General features: G+C 34.4%; 1 pseudogene; it reads right to left on the bottom strand.

Annotated features, from left to right (window-relative positions):
* Positions 1-348: 348 nt before the first annotated feature.
* LOC100247025 (glutamate receptor 2.7-like) lies at positions 349-6507 on the bottom strand (annotated as a pseudogene).
* Between the last annotated feature and the right edge of the window lie 541 nt (positions 6508-7048).

Genomic DNA, 7048 nt, shown 5'->3' with positions numbered 1-7048 from the left:
AACTTTTCGAATTTATTTAAAAACACCTATTCAGCCCCTCTCCTCCTCTCGGTGTAGTTCATCATTGAGATATACCCTCAAATATTTTAACCAAATTTGCTATAGCTACAGTGCTACTTTTTCATGAAATATTCCACATTTGTGGATAATGGTTCCACTGGCTTAAATTACAAAAGGAAAATGAATCAGTCATTCGCAGCTGCTACTTGAGGCGGAATCATTTGCACTTGATTTGTATTAGTAAGATTAATTAATATCAAATACTACTGTGGAGATGTCTGCCTATTTGGACTGAATGGATCGCCATATTCAGAAGAAGGCGTTTCTTGGTCTCTGAAGAAAGCAAAATTACTCTCTGTTTGGATGGAAAGGCTTGACGGACTTGGGGGGCAGTTGGTAGCTAGCTGGCGAGGCTGTAACTGCATCCATACCATTGATGCCACTTCTATGTACCATTTCACTTTTCCTGAAAGTATGCGAGCTGAGGTCTTTGTGATCAAAGCGTGTTGCCATGGCTTTAATTTTTCTCCATACTGAAGCTGGGGGATCCAAGTGTACTAAAGTATCTCTATTTTCATAGAGGAAAGTGGTGATGCATATGATGAGAGCTATAGATGAAGCGACTCCAACAGTGAGGAATAGGCCCCAAAAGCTATTAAGGCCGATGCTGTTTGAAGAAACTGAGCTGGTGAGCTCTGGACAACTGGGTGTCTGCCCAAACCATGCTTTCTCAAATTGAACCATTTTAGCTCCCTCAGTCACGTTTAAGACTTGCATTGAAACATCAGGTATGAGAGGTGATCGCTTTGGAAAGACCTGAAAATTTACAAAATAAGAAACCAATTAGCAAAGTTTGAAAACTTATGCACAAGTACGTGAGAGAGACTCACAAATCCAAACCCGAACTTGTAAGTTGGTTGAACTGCAGTGTATTTAGAGCAATATTTTGCAAGGAAAAGCTTCATGTAAGGGATTTCCTCAAAAGCAGCAGCAATTCCACCATCTGAACTCCTGTTTGAAAATAATTCATCTAGCTCTTCTGGAGACTCATAGATTACAAGCTTGGTTTCATCAAATTTCATCCACTTCAAGAATTCATGAACAAAAGAGCCCTTCTGGTAACCCATACGCTCCCCGTTCTTTATGAGCTCATTTATGTCTGTGATAGTCGGCTTCAGCTATTGAACTGTTAACATTGAAGTCAAGCTGGCAGTATAACTTTGAGTAAGAATCAGGACCACGAAAAACCATATGATCACCATGAACTGAGCCAAGTTACTCACAACTCTGTCCTCTATAAACATAATTTAAGAATGGAAAGGAAGATCAGCTTCAGAACATCAATATCAAGTCAAATATAAATTTTGAAACATAAAAATATATCCTGAACTTTACTTGCATATTGTATGGAATGTCCATATATTAATAGTTGGTTTCAGTTGTGTTTCGAGTGTTATCATATTAAGGTTCTGACAGCATGGAAATATGCGGTGTTTTCAATTACTATCATGTAATTTTTTCATTGCCATGTATATTCGAGGAGGTGGAAGAGCAATTACTCTAGGCAAACACCATGGTCGAGAATGAAAACCAGAGGATCGTGCCAACTTGATTTGAACAAGGCCCTCTGAAATCTTCATTTATACGATGTTCCAGAACCCAAATCACAAAACCAATGAAGACAAAGAAACAAGCGCTTGTCACCCAAAGGTCCCAAGTCAGCGGCTTCAAGAAAACCCATGCATTTTTACTTCTTTTATCTATAATGCGCACAATCATTGACACCCCAGATTCTGTATAAGGCAGCGTAAAGTCTACATATAAGGACCTGTTCGCTACGGTAGTAGTATCTCCCACAACAGCATCATACTTCTGTTCACAATAGAATTTTGGACCAATCTATAAATGCATTTGGTTGGAATTTCTGGTTTGCTCGTCTTCTATGCACACAAAGAATAACATGAGAGGATTGCAGTTGGTTTTATAACTGGAGTTAAGCTAGAGTTAGGTCTATCTGCTTGGAAAGCTAAGGAGTTCATGAACTAACCTGAAGATATACTTGATATATCAAATCATTGTAATTGCCATCAGGCTTGCCATCAGAGGTCTCGAACGAAATGTACTCGTAAGGAACAGAATATGGAAATGCTGCCATCACAGCATCGAAGATAGCTATGCAGTATCCAGTGACCTTTGTAATGTTAGTGATAGGATCTGGTGTCACCTTTACAAATTCACTAAACCCCTCCTTCACTGGTACTCCTATTCTCAAGGACTTCATGCCGTTTGTGGGAAGCACCCAACCTTTAGGAATCGAAGGAGATTCTCCCGGCCATATGATGGTTCTTAGATCAGCCTTATAAGTAGGATTTGAATTTCTTACAATCCCATTCTCCGTTGTCCAAAGTGCTACTCCTCTTTCCCCTTTACCGATCACATTGACTATTTGAAAGGCTGATGAACGTAGTTACCCATCAACAATTTGAAAATCTCCACTGAGGCCTCTGAATTTAGTACTTAGAAGTGATTGGAGAAGATATGGACCAGTTTTGGAGACTTGTGTAGTCCCAAGACCGGTTGAATTTCTAAAAATATTAGAATTTTGGAAGCTGAAGTTTGTTGTCCCAAGTTGTTCAACTGCAAGAGATCTTCCAATTGTGCGAATGGTTGAAGAGTTGAGAAACTTACTTCAGAGATGGTTTTCAAATTGCCAACAACAAACATTGTCAATGAAAACTGAGCTTACTACATGGGCTGGCATGGAGTTGTGCTTAAGGTTTAATAAGTCATCAGGTTATGAGGTTGAGCCTATCAACTCTTGGGAGTTTAATGTCAAATATGCTCGGGTAAGTAATCAAGTTAATTTGTAAACCCGTTCATGCACATGTAGGATGTTTGATTTTGACCATATTCCATGTGCACATGTTATTGCTGCATGTAGATATGGAAACATGTCATGCTATATTCTTTGCTCTCAATACTATATGAAGAACTCACTTATATCTTCATACTCAAAGTCTATATATCCTACTGGAAATAACAAAGATTGGGTCATTCCGGAAGACATCTGTTGTAGAGTTGTGCTACCACCAAAAATTCGGTGGCCAGCAAGAAAACCAAGAAAGGAGAGAATTCATTCAAGTGGAGAGGTTAAGGCACACGATGCTATGGTAGATGTGGTGATTATAGGCATAATAGAAAAATATGCAAACGACCAATCCCATTACATCCTAGAGATGAATATAGTTGTGTCAATATTGTTGAAAACAATATCAACATCTAAGAATTCTCCTTACAACTAGTTCATCAATCGCTTTAATAATGTTACCACAAAATTTGTTTTTTGGGGATGATTTAGCTATGTATCTACACTTTTTTTTGTATAAGGCCATGAAGAATTTTTGAGCCTATTTTTTTATATATGCTTAGAGCAATTTTTTTGAATGATGGATTGAAATTTTAAGTTAATGTTTTAGTTTTATCATATAAATTACCTGGTTAAGTTTAACTATGGTTAAGTTGATGATCATTTCATTAACAAAGAACTTAACTATGATTGAGTTGAATTAACAAAGAACTTAACCACATTAACAGTCATAAATTTCACCTGAACTTAACAATGGTTGAGTTGCATTAATAAAGAACTTAATTATGGTTAAGTTCTTTGTTAATTTTTTCACCTGAACTTAATAGTAGTTGAGTTGCATTAACAAAGAACTTAACTATGGATAAGTTCACAGTCAGAATTTTCACCTGAACTTAACAGTAGTTCAATTGCATTAACAAAGAACTTAACCACAGTTAAGTTCACAGTCATAAATTTCACTTGAACTTAACAGTAGTTGAGTTCCATTAGCAAAGAACTTAACCACAATTAAGTTCACAGTCATAAATTTCACCTAAACTTAACAATAGTTGAGTTGCATTAACAAATAACTTAACCACAGTTAAGTTCAAAATCAAAAATTTCACCTAAACTTAACAGTAGTTGAGTTGCATTAATAAAGAACTTAACCATAGTTAAGTTCACAATTAGAATTTTCACCTGAACTTAACAATGGTTGAGTTGCATTAATAAAGAACTTAATTGTGGTTAAATTCACACTCAGAATATTCACCTGAACTTAACAATTGTTGATTTGCATTACCAAATAACTTAACTATAGTTAAGTTGAAAGTTATAGTTACATTACAAAAATTGTAACTTTGAGCATCAAGTCAAATTCATCTAAAATAATAGTCAACACTCAACAACATATAAACCTATTACATAATCAAAATGAAACCCACTACATGGGTAAAATTTTGAAGTAGGACAATTCAGTTGCCATTTTCTCTCTAAACCAATCAATGCGGGAACCGGTCAGTGAACTTAATGGATGATCATGCATTAAGTATTCTGCATATTTAATCAGGAACATCCCACAATCACCACTACATGAAACACAAGTAATCAAAATTAAGATGACTAAAAAAAATTTACTGTATAAGGTATAAAGGTGAAATGATAAGATGAAGTTTGAATATTTGTTAACTTACTCATACTCTTGTTGAGGAACATCATGCAACCGTTCAATGTCCCACTGTTCTTCACTTTTAGGATCACCGCTCTTCCCATAATATGATGTAACATACAAAACATGCGGTAACAATTTAGCTAAAGGTATTTTGGCACCTTTTAGTCAATTATCACTATTAATGCCTATCAATGAGTCATACACAAATATTCTCCTCTGAGCAAGGTGAACTACTCCCAGTACCCAATGCATACTTCAAATATTAATAGAGACATAAACAATGTCCACTTCAGACCATTTCATGGAAGGAATTGGGTGAAGCCCATTAACATAGTCAACAAGAATATCATCTGCTTGCATTTGGAATTTATTCCACTTTTTAGCATGTTTCTCCCACCTTGCTTTCATATTTTTCTATATAAGAAAAGGTAAACAAGAATAGTTAAACTACAATAATTTAACTAGTATTATGAGGGTCAATAGTAAAACGAAATTATACATACCCAAACCATTGTATCTGTGGTGGTAAAATTTTGAGAAAATGCAGGGGGCTTTTCTATTATCCACTTATGGAAAAAGTAGAAAGCAACATCAATATGCTAGACAACATATACAAAAAAAAAACATTAGTTATACTATTTCATTATAATAACAATATACTAATAAGTAAAACCAAACACAATAAGAACATTTACAAACCATGTCTTTGAGCCATGAACCATGCTGAACTAGTGACTCAAACCATTCTTTGTCCGCATGCAAGTAACCAATATCAACCTTAAACCTTATTGTAATAATATATCAAAAAACCATGGTTAAGCAAAGAAGTTGCCAAAAAGAAACTATTACAAGTTTAAAGTAAAGATAATTACCCTTGTTGAAGACTCAACCACTTATGAAAGGCTTCTCTTGCTTTCTCATAAATAGATTGCAAATGATTAAAGTCAAATGTTGTTTCCCCTTCCTTTCTAATTTTCCTTCTCTATGTAGGGTCTGTGAAAGGAGGTTGCAAAAAATAGGATTTTTTCAACTCACATCTTCGCTTAAATACAGTGGGGGATAGTTGCTTTGGAAATACATAAATCAAAAAGTTGCCTAGTACGGTAGGGGTATCAAATAATATGGGAATATCAACAATTGGATTAAAAATCACATCATCATCTTTCTCCATCCCTATTATGTGTTTTTCTGTAGCTACAATATCCGTTATTTCTTTTGTATTGGTCTTCACATCTATATGACCATGGTTCTTATCCTCGTTATCTTCCATCACACTCTCAAACTTGTCATCCAGTGAATTAAAATCCATCCCAATATCTTTTCCTTTTGTACCAGATTTTGAAATTTTGTATTATCTATAACACATGACTCATTTTGCCCCTTCACCTAAAATAAGATATGCACCATACAATAAGATAGTAGAAATATAGAAATAAAATACATAATTTGATTGAATAAAATATAAAATTCAATAAATATATCACTAACATCCAATAAAATTTGTCTTAAGTTGTCAATCTTTCTGTTCACTTCCTTCAGTTCTTTCTTCAAATAATTGAAATTTGATTTAGACTTTTCTATATGCTTCATGAACTCTATCCATAGATTCTACACATGTTATAAAAAAAATGAAACTTTAATTCATCATACATCATTGTACACCAAAATTATAGTCATAATTTAAAAAAAATTGATGTGTACTTATGATAGTTATGTTATGTTTGTCAAAGTAACCTTCACTTGACTATGGGTAAGTTTCATTGATGATTAACTTAACCGAGGTTAAGTTTTCAATTTGAATTTTTTTTTGAACTTTATATTACAATTGAAACATTAAAAATGACATTTATAGATGAATGTATGATAGTAGAGTTACCTCAATTGAAAGTAGGATAGAATAATCTTTTTTCTTCTTGTTTTCCATTGTAGCACCAGCAGCAGCATACGCATTAACTTCAACCGGGTGATCTTCATCTTCTAGGTCACCCATAGTATCATGTTCCGGGGTTGTTGGTTGGCTTAAAATTTTTGGAGAAACACCCTTCACTGACCCTAACTTATTCAAATACTTGTAATAATTTTGTTGACATTCCTCCAAAGTAGGTTTAAGCAACGAACACAAAGATAACAATTGAATTCAAGTTAAGTAATTTAATTAACAAACATAAACATATACAAATATGTAAGTGACAACACTATTAAAATATATGGTAAAAAAATTACTCACATTGGAGTCCAAAAAGATTTGTTGGAGCTTAGTGAACCTCAATGTGGAAGTAGCACTCCAATTTAAAATCTGTGGGCAAATCTTAGCAACATGATTAGCATATTTCATTTTGATAATCAAAATAGTCTCATACACCCAAACTTGGAAGACATATGGAAATCCAACTAAACTATATGCCTCATATGCTATATTACCCTTTTGTTGCTTTTTACCTTGGTATTTTGACACCCGGTTCTCCAAGGCTTGTTGCAGCCCATAAATTGTTCTTTCATAACAAATCCTACCCCATAGATACTTATTAAAA

The sequence above is a fragment of the Vitis vinifera genome, chromosome 4 (assembly GCF_030704535.1).
Source record: "Vitis vinifera cultivar Pinot Noir 40024 chromosome 4, ASM3070453v1".
Lineage (NCBI taxonomy): Eukaryota > Viridiplantae > Streptophyta > Magnoliopsida > Vitales > Vitaceae > Vitis > Vitis vinifera.
This window is presented reverse-complemented; position numbering and strand designations above follow the sequence as displayed.